The sequence below is a fragment of the Pristiophorus japonicus genome, chromosome 10, assembly GCF_044704955.1.
Source record: "Pristiophorus japonicus isolate sPriJap1 chromosome 10, sPriJap1.hap1, whole genome shotgun sequence".
Lineage (NCBI taxonomy): Eukaryota > Metazoa > Chordata > Chondrichthyes > Pristiophoridae > Pristiophorus > Pristiophorus japonicus.
Window position 1 is genome coordinate 84,578,326 of NC_091986.1, and position 10,832 is coordinate 84,589,157.

General features: G+C 46.2%; 1 long non-coding RNA gene across 1 annotated transcript; it reads left to right on the plus strand.

Annotated features, from left to right (window-relative positions):
* The first annotated feature begins 6,460 nt into the window (after positions 1–6,460).
* On the plus strand, positions 6,461–8,068 carry LOC139274756 (uncharacterized). The gene is made up of 3 exons (XR_011595593.1): positions 6,461–6,694; positions 7,129–7,251; positions 7,424–8,068. It is a non-coding gene; the product is annotated as an uncharacterized lncRNA (long non-coding RNA).
* Positions 8,069–10,832: the final 2,764 nt, after the last annotated feature.

A 10,832-nucleotide genomic window follows, 5' to 3' on the forward strand; every position in this document is an offset into this window, starting at 1 on the left:
TATCTAAACCCTTTAATTCATTTGCTGCTATTGATTCACTCCAATCAAGGCTCTCTCACTCCCTGTTGCTGTAAACCAGTGAATCGAGTTAGTGACTCCATATATCAAATGTTTATGACATAGCCAAATGTATGCTGTCATATTGTATAAAATTATAGAAGAGGATAATAAGGTGATAGGGGATTCACTGAGATACTGGCTTATTCATTCGCACATATCTTCCTCAAACATTAAAGAGTTTTTGAGGGGAGGAGGATGGAACTAGGGAAGATAAACTGGAAACATTTTTTGACAGACAAAGAGATAGAACAGCAGTGGGAAATATTTAAAATGGTGATCAATAGAGTTCAGGAGAAATATATTCTGCTAAAAATCAAGAATAAACTAGCCAACAATGAAACACCATAGATGAATAAAGAGATAAGGGTAAATTTGAAGCACTAAGTACGTAGACAATAAAGGAAAGGACGACAAAAGGGAATATGGAGAGGTTAAGAAAGAGGTCATAAAAACAATTAGAAAAGCAAAAAGGAACAGCAAAATTAAATTAGCTGGAAATAGAAATAGAAATAGTAAAGTATTCTATAAACACATAAATAACAAAAGAAAAATCAGAATAGGATAGGTCCACTAAAGGATGCAAAACATAAACTTATAGGTAATAACAGCACAATGGTAGAGGTGAATAGTTACTTTGCCTCAGTATTTGCCGAGGAAACAAGGTGGACGAGATATTAGAAGAAGAGATCAAAAAAGATATAAAGACATTTAAGATAAAAAGGGGAAGATAATTGATAAACTAATCAAACTTAGAAAGGATAAGGATGGAGTGCATCCGTGCATATTAATACAAGTTAGGGATGAGATAGTAGAGGCACTATTTTACATATATATATTACAGGGGATAGAACAAGTTTCTTTAATTCATTCACAGAATGTGAGCATCGCTGGCATGGCAAGCATTTATGGCACATACCTAAATGCTCTTGAGAAGGTGGTGGTGAGCCGCCTTCTTGAACTACTGCAGTCCATGTGGTGAAGGTATTGCCACAGTGCTGTGAGGGAGGGAGTGCCAGGATTTAGAACCAGCGACGATGAAGAAATGGCAATATATTTCCAAGTCAGGATGGTGTGTGACTTGGAGGAGCACTTGGAGGTGGTGGTGTTCCCGTGTGCCTGCTGCCTGTGTCCTTCTAGGTGGTAGAGGTCGCAGATTTGGGAGGTGCTGTTGAAGAAGCTTTGGCGAGCTACTGCAGTGTATCATGTAGATGGTACACACTGCAGCCACAGTGCGCCGGTGGTGGAGGGAGTGAATGTTTAAGGTGATGGATGGGGTGCCAATCGAGTGGGCTGGTTTATTCTGGATGGTGTCGAGTTTTTTGAGTATTGTTGGAGCTGCACCAGTCCAAGCAAGTGGAGAGTATTCCATCACACACCTGACTTGTGCCTTGTAAATGGTGAAAAAAGCTTTGGGGAGTCAGGAAGTGAGATACCCACCGCAGAATGACCTGCTCTTGTAGCCACAGTATTTATGTAGCTGGTCCAATTAAGTTTCTGGATATTGATGATGAGGGATTCGGCAATGGTGATGCCTTTGAATGTCAAAGGGTGGTGGTTAGACTCTCTCTTGTTGGAGGTGGTTATTGCCTGCCACTTGTGTGGCACGAATGTTACTTGCCACGTATCAGAGCAAGCCTGAATATCATCCAGGTCTTACTGCATGAGGGCACGGATTACTCCATTATCTGAGGAGTTGCAGTCATCCGCGAACATCGCCAGCTCTGATCTTATGATGGAGCGAAGGTCATTGATGAAGTAGCTGAAAATGGTTGGACATAGGATACTAACCTGAAGAACTCCTGTAGCGATGTCCTGGGGCTATGATTCGCCTTCAACAATCACAACCATCTTCCTTTGTGCTAGGTATGACTCCAGCCAGTGGAGAGTTTTTCCCCTGATTCCCATTGACTTCAACTTTACTTGTGCTTCTTAATGCCACACTCGGTCAAATATTGGCCCAGAAATTCCGACGTCCCGGGCCCGTCCAAAGTTTCTAAGGACCCGGGAAGGCATTGGAAAAGCCGATTTTCAACGCATAATGCGCATGCTCTGAAAACTGGCTTTTCCGATCGGTCAAGCTGGAGCTTGACAGATCATCCACAGATCGGGAGCGAGGACATTTGCTTGGGCAAGATTGCAGTATTTACACATATATTACCCAGCAAACGTCCTCAAAAATTTTGCGCCTGATAAAAGCAGGTGCATAGCCTACTTTTACAGGCACAAGTGTTTTAAAACACACTAAAACATGTTAAAATTAAATTATAAAAACATATTTTATTGTTAAAAACCCTCCTCACTACGGTAAGTTTATTTTAAACCATAATTAAAAGAACTTTTTTTAAAAATCGGAAAAATATTTTGTTATAAGACATTAATAACTTTAATTTCAATTCATTTTAAATATGTGTGGTATGTTTTTTATTTTTTATTATTATGTGTATGGTTTTTGCCCATTAATAGCAATGAGAACTCGTAGATACAGAGTACTCAGTGCTATTTATGGAAATCTGTGAAATACGTACCTGATTGGCTGAGCAGTCATTCGTGACTGCATCTTCTGCGTGGGAACCCTCCGGATGGAAGCACGCTTCGCAGCGCGGGAAGAGAAGGCCTTCCCACCGCAATCCAGGGTGCCTCCTAGACCACCAGCTACCTTTGTAAAATTTCTCCAGTCGGGAGGCAATTGCCCATGGGAAGACCTCGAGAGGAATTTCTGGGCCATTGTCTTAATGTCAAGGGCAGTCACTCTCACCTCACCTCTTTTGTTCATGTTTGGACCAAGGCTGTAATGATGTCTGGAACTGAGTGTTCTTGGCAGAACCCAAACTGAGCATCGGTGAGCAGATTATTGGTAAGTAAGTGCCGTTTGATAGTACTGTTGATGACACCTTACATCACTTTGCTCATGATTGAGAGTAGACTGATTGTTATTGGCTGGATTGGATTTGTCCTGCTTTTTGTAGACAGGACATACCTGAGCAATTTTCCACATTGTTGGGTCGATGCCTGTGTTGTAGCTGTACTGGAACTGCTTGACTAGAATCATGGCTCGTTCTGGAGTACAACAGCCTGGTTGTTGTCAGTGCCCACATCCAGTGCTTTCAGCCATTTCTTGATGTCATGTGGAGTGAATCAAATTGGCTGAAAACTGGCTTCTGTGATGGTGGGGACCGCAGGAGGAAGCCAAGATGGATCATCCACTAGGCAGGTCTAGGGAACTAACGAGCAGATAGCTTAACATTGGTGGTAGGAAAGATAATGGAATCTTTACTCAAAAATGAAATTGAAAAACATCTAGATACCGAAAATATAATATAAAGAGTAGTCAGCATTGATTTCAAAAGGGAACGTCATGCTTGGCCAATCTTATTAATTTCTTTGGTGAAGTAACAGAAAGAGTAGACAAAGGTAATGTAGTAGATGTAATATATTTGGATTTTCAAAAGACCTTCAATAAGGTACCACATAGTAGACACATGACTAGGGTCTGAGCATGCAGAGTCAGGGGACAAGTAGCAGAATGGCTAGCAAGCTGGCTACAAAACAGAAAACAGAGAGTAGGGGCTAAGTGTTGCTACTCAGACAGGCAAAAGTTGGGAGGTGGTGTTCCCCAGGAATTGGTGCTGGGACTACCGTTGCTCACAATTTATATTAATGATTTGGACTCAGGAATCCGCAATTTTGAAAATTTGCAGATGACACCAAATTCAGAAGTGTAGTTAATACAGAGGTAGAATATGACAAAATACAAAAGACATCAATAAACTTGCAGAATGTGCATGTAATTGGCAAATGAGGTTCAATATAGATAAGTGTGAGGTGGTGCATATTGGAAGGCAGAATAAGGAGGCCACATACTGCTTGGGTAATGAGTCAAAATGGGGTAGAGGAACAAAGGGATCTAAGGGTACAGACACGCATATCACTAAAAGTAGCAATGCGGGTTAATAAGGCCAAAGAAAACCAAACCAAGCAATGGGGTTCATTTCCAGAGGGATAGAATAGAAAAGCAAGGTAGTTATGTTAAATGTGTATAGAATGTTGATTAGACCACACCACACTTGGAGTACTGTGCACAGTTGTAGTCTCCATATTCTAAAAATAATGTAGAGGCATTGTAGAAAGTGCAAAAAGAATTCACAAGGATGATACCAGAACTCGGAGTATATACTTACCAGGAAATATACTTATATACTATTTAGCATTTGGCCTTCCATTCATCATGACATTTCTGCAGCTACCAATCTGCTAAATCACACCCTCTCATTCACCTTTGATGGCCTTGTTCCTATTAAAACCATTACACTCTCTCACCAGAATTATTTCCCAGTAAACCCCTCATCTCCACTTCCTTAAGTCGAAGGGACACAGATTTGAATGTCCATGGCAGCCAATTGGTTTAACCATTCATCACCAGATCTGAATGGACCACATAAAGCACTATCGGGTACTGCTTTCCATTGTGAAAACTGGTTACTGTTCAAAATTCCCGGCTTCTCTTCTCCACCACAAACCATTTTGTTACTACCCTCCCACGCCTCCACCACTTTCACCTCCAACAACAAGTGCGCTGAGCTCATGGACTTTTTTGTCACAATGATCGAGACTATCCATTCAGCTGCCTCTGCCGCTACTATCCCTTCCCTAGCCCACCAGCCAAACTTCCTTAATGTTCCCTGCTGCCCTCGCCCTGAAATCACATCTTTCGAGAGATTCTATCCCCTCTCCCATCATGCTCTTTCCAAGCTCACCTTGTCCATGAGACCCACCTCCTGCTTCCTCGACCCTAGCAAACGATTGAGCATCCAACTTCTTTCCTGATATTAGCTGATGTTAGCTGATATTGGTAATGGTTCCCTGTCCTCAGGTCCCCCTTTTAAAACCTGCCGTTATTACTCCTCTCATCAAAAAACCCACCCTTGACCTCAGTCCTTGCAAACTATTGCCCCATCTCCAACCTTCCTTTCCTCTCTAAAGTCCTTGAACATGTTGTCAGCACCTTAAACCTTGCCCATCATTCCCACAATTCCATGTTTGAATCCTCCAATCAGCATTCCGCCCTCACTATAGTACAGAAACAGCACTTATCAAAGTCGCAAATTATATTCTATGTGACTATAACCATGGTAAACTGTTCCTCCTCGTCCTTCTTGACCTATCTGCAGCTTTCGACAGAGTAGACTACGCCATCCTCCTCAACACCTATCATCCGTCGTCCAACTGAGTGGAACTGGCATAGCCTGATTCAATTCTTATCTATCGAATTGTAGCCAGAATTGTTACCTCTGGTGTGCTCCAGATTACTGTCCGTTTTAATACTTTGTCAGGGGTGGAAACCAAAGAGAAGGGATTCAAATATGATCTATCCTTGCCTCCTTCTATTTCTCTTCTTCATGCTGCCCCTTGGTGACATCATCCAAAAACACAACATTAGGTTCCATATGTACACTGACGACACTCAGCTCTAGCTCACCACCACCCTTGAGCTCTCCACTATCTCTGATTTGTCATAATATTGGATGAGCAGAAACTTCCTCCAACTAAATATTGGGAAGACCAAAGCCATTGTCTTTGGTCCCCGCTACAAAGTTCGTTCCCTGACTACCATTTATATCCCTCTTCTGGCAAATGTCTGGAGCTGAACAAGACCATTTGCAACCTTGGTGTTGTGTTTGACCCTGAGATGAACTTCCAACCATATATCTGCAACATCACCAAGGCTGCCTGCTTCCACCTCCATAACATTGCCCGACTCTGACCCAGCCTCAGCTCATCTGCTGCTGAAACCCTTATCCATGCCATCGCTACCTCTAGACTTGTCTATTCCTGTGGTTTCCTGGCTGGCCTCTCATCTTCCACCTTACATAAACTTGTGCTCATCCAAAACTCTGCTGTCCATATCTTAACTCGCACCAAATGCCATTCACCCATCAACCCCGTGCTTGCTGACCTACACTGGCTCCCAGTCCGACAATGTCTCAGTTTTAAAATCCTCATCCTTCATTACAAATTCCTCCATGGCCTCGCCCCTCCCTATCTCTGTAACCTCCTCCAGCCCTAAATGCCTTCGCCAAGCGCTGAAATTCCCTCCCTAAAATTCAATGGGCTGGATTTTTGATTGGAGGCTTCTAACGGTGCTAATGGCGACAGGGCAGTAAATTTCGTGCCCTATAAAGGTTCGCGCCTCCATCCGGAAAATTTGCCCGAAACTCAGTGACCAAGATCGTGGGCACTAAAGCGTTACACAACCGAAAACTAAAAAAGCTCCTTTCCTTGCACATGCGCAGAGGCACATAATAGATCCCGAAGCCAGCCGAGAGTTTAGGGCGTGGCAATATAAGATTGCGCATGCGCAGATCCACATGTGTACTTCGAACAGAACGGGAGATGTGGCGCAGCAGGAAGGACGCCAAAGAGCACACTGCTTCTCTGCCACGGCCGCTGAGGCACTTATACAGGCCATTGAGAGGAGGTGGCCTGCCTTCCAACTTGCTGGAGGAAGGATGCCTGTGCCAAGAGTGTTTCGAAGGAATTGGAGGGAGATAGCGCAGCAGATGTCAGCGACAACACGGTGCCTAGAACTGCTACCCAACGTCGCAAGAAGTTTAATGACCTCACGAGAGGCATCAAGGTGAGCACCCTTTACACTAATGCACCCCTGCATTGGTTGCAACATCACTGTCTCACACAATGTAAAGTCTTTGAGGAAGCTGCCTGTTCTCTATGTGGTGACCATGGTGTAGGTTGGTGAAGCTACCTGAAAGCTGCAGGCTCACTTCACCAGCCATGCCCTGCGCATTCCAGCGGTGCTGACCCTCTTGCCCCCTATTCATCCTCACCCCTCTGCACACTACCCTTTGAATCTTGGGTAAATGTCACCCTGAGCCGCAATCATAGCTAGCTCTCACTCCTCCCAGCCTTCCCACGTGCTCTGTGCACAGCCACGCAGATTATAATGCACATCTTTACGCTTCCGGACAGTAACAGCTAATCTACTTTGGAAGGCACATGAGCCACACGATGAGCTGCACACTCACTCACACCTTCTTCTTGCTCTTATTGTAGGCAAAATTGGTGCATAATGACCAGGAGCAGCAGCGGATCAGAGGTGGAGAGCCTGATCTGCAGGAGGAGCAGAAAGTGTCGGCCCTCATGGGTACCCCAGTTCACGCAGTGGCGTCTGGCGAGGTAGAGCCCCCTATGGGTTTTTATGATATGTGAATGGCGTTTACGATTTATGTGAGTTCCTCGACTTCTGATATCAAGTGGCCTACCCCTTTACATATAGATGTCACCTTCTTCTTAATTCCCTGCCCCATCCCCTGCTGCTAACCACACATCTGTTGCTTTGTGCTTACAGATGACCAGCCAAAAGTGCAGCAGCCTACCCCTGAGCCGTCAACATCTGGGGACGGGAGAGATGACGAGGGAGGGGACGACAGTCTATTCCCTGAGCGGGAGACCCCATCAGTACCACCGAGTGGGAAGACCACATCAAGCCCAATGAGTGGACACACAACATCGGGGGAGAAGGATGATTTTGAGGGGATTGATGACTTTGAGGCTCCTAGCCCCAGTGGCCTACAGCAACGCCCAGTGGAAGGGGAAGGTCAGAGGCCAGCTCCACGGCAGTTGTGTCGGCCCAGGAATGCCACTTAGAGACAGGCAGATGTGGACCTGGACTTGGTGGCTCTGTCCAGGGAGACCACGCAAATGCGACCTCATGGGTGCGTTGGATAGGGTCCCGCAGAGCATCGGCGCACTTGCTGTGAAGGTAGCGGAGGCCACCTCAAGCATTGCCCGTACCACTCAGAAGTCCAACGAGCCCATTCTTGACCACTCACAGAGGGAGATGGGCTCGACGAGCGATTGTGGTCCCAGAGAGGGGGAAATGTCAGGTGAAGTCTGATTGACAACTTTGACCATCATGGGAACATATACTCCCAGTGTAAATAAGATCTGTAAATATGTTGTTACATTGTTGCACTTCATTGTGTTTGTTGTGTTAAGTTTGTTGCCCTAAGTGGAGGAAGTGCATCTGGGAGGGCGCTAAGCCCCTCGAGTCTCCTCACCGAGAGCATGCAGAAATCAAGCACGGGCAGCGGAAGGAGCATGCGGCAAACCTGTTCCACCCACCTCTTCCCTCAACAACTATTGGTCCCACCTGTGACAGGGACTGTGGTTCTCGTTTTGTTCTGTTCAGTCACCTAAGAATTCATTTTAAGAGTGGAAGCAAGTCTTCCTCGATTCCGAGGGACTGCCTATGATGATGATGATGATTATGTGTTTTATTTCGTTATTTGCTGGGGAGGGGCTGGTTCTGTTGATTGAGGCAACGCCATTGGTGTCGTTAGTAAAATTTTATTTTAAGCATTTTGCATTGGCGTCTTGTGAATCATTGTAGAGTTTAACAGAGATATGCCATTATCGCTGCTCATAGCGTGGTCAGTATTAGTTGCATCTCTCAGCTTCCTCCATTCAAGAGAACCGATCCATTATGAGCCGATGACGTGTGGCTCTTGATCCGGCAGCATCGCGACACTGACTGCTCCGTGGATGGTGCTCCGACTGATGTGGATGGCAATTCGGGGCATCACCAGGCTCCTGTTCCTTGTACTCCTCCTCCTCCTGAGGTGGGCCTGCAATCCCCATTGGCAATGCCTGGCTCCTCATGATGGCCACAATGAATTCTGACACCTGTTGAGGGTAGTATTGAAGGCTGGTTTCAAGAGCAGTCCAGGCATCGGAAACGTTGCTCGAGCACCCCTATTATTTGCTCAATGATGTTGCGGAAGGCCGCATGGCTCTTATAGCGATGTTCCACTTGTGTGGTGGGGTTGCAGATGGGTTCATTAGCCAGGTGGCTAGGCTGTATGCTTTGTCCCTGAGCAGCCAGCCGAACCCTTCCAGTGGTGGCCGAAATAATCGTGACACACTGCGCTCATGCAGGATGAAAACATTATGTGTGTTCCTTGGATAGTGGGCATTCACTACAAGGATGTGCTGCGTGTGGTCGCACACCAGCTGGACGTTTAGGGAGTCTGTCCCTTTCGGTTTCTGAATACCTCTGCATTCTCGAATGGTGCTCGCAAGGCCACGTGTGTACAGACTATTATATATGAATAAAGAGTCGGACTGGATACTGTGAGCTCAAAGTAAAGTGTGACCATAGCCTTTTATTGCAGAGCTCCAGAGTACCTCTCCAGCTTGTGAGGCCTCCTTAAGTACCTGTGCTCCCAAGGGATTGTGGGATCCCTTGAGACTCCAGTGGATGAGCCCTCTGGTGGCTGTACAAGGTATTTACATGTTTACATACATAACAACACTCCCCCCAAAGTCAACAATGTAACTATTTACAAGGTGAGTTGATCTGGGTCCTTCCTTTCCCTGGTTGATCGTCTCGGTGCAAATGCTGGTTTTGGTGAATCGTTTGTTTGGCCCTTGCTGGGCAGCTGTGCAGCTGGCCTTGCTGGGCTGCCTAGTGTGGTGAGTCCTGCTGGGCTGCTGGAGATGATGGGTTCTGCATCGTGGCCAACCGCGGTGTCGGTTGCCACTGGTGTGTATGTTGTGGGGTCAAAGAAGGTAGGGTCCAAAGTGGGTTGCTCAGGATAGTCCGTGAATCTGAGTTTGATTTGGTCCAAGTGTTTCCGGTGAATGAGTCCATTTGAAAGTTTGACCCGAAATGCCCTGCTCCCCTCTTTAGCCACAATAGTGCCAGGAAGCCACTTGGGACCGTGTCCATAATTCAATAGAAATACAGGATCATTGATTTCAATCTTGCATGACACATTTGCGCAATCATGGTATGTACTTTGTTGAAGCCGCCTGCTTTCCACCTGTTCACGTAGATCAGGGTGAACTAACGAGAGCCTTGTCTTAAGTGCTCTTTTCATGAGCAGTTCAGCGGGTGGAATCCCAGTGAGCGAGTGGGGTCTCGTGCGGTAGCTAAGCAGAATTCGGGATAGGCGAGTCTGCAGTGAGCCTTCAATTACCCTCTTCAAGCCCTGCTTGATAGCTTGCACTGCGTTCTCTGCCTGACCATTGGATGCTGGTTTGAACGGGGCAGATGTAATATGTTTGATCCCGTTACGGGTCATGAACTCTTTGAACTCGGCACTGGTAAAACATGGCCTGTTTTCACTCACAAGGACATCAGATAGTCCGTGCGTGGCAAACATGGCCCGCAGGCTTTCAGTGGTGGCAGTGGACGTGCTTGCCGACATTATCTCATATTCAATCCATTTGGAGTATGCATCAACAACCACCAGGAACATTTTACCCAAAAACGGGCCTGAATAGTCGACATGGACCCTGGACCACAGTTTGGAGGGCCAAGACCATAAACTTAGTGGCGCCTCCCTGAGTGCATTGTTTAATTGCGAGCATGTGTTACATCTGTGCAAGTCTGCATCGATACCGGGCCAACACTCGTGGGATCTGGCTATCGCTTTCATCATTACGATGCTTGGGTGGGTACTGTGGAGGTCACTGATGAAAGTGTCTCTGCCCTTCTTGGGGACCACTACCCGATTGTATAGACATTTATTCTTTGCGCCGTTGGTACGGCTTTATCTCTTCCTGCATTTCCGCTGGGACACTGGATCAGCTCCCATGGAGCACACAATTTTTTACTAGGGACAGTAAGGGATCCTGGCTCATCCAAGTTCTAATCTGTCGGGCTGTGACTGGTGATTGCTCACTCTCGAATGCTTACATAACCATGAATAATCTGTGGGCTGCGCCATTTCCACCCCCGTGGTGGGCAATGG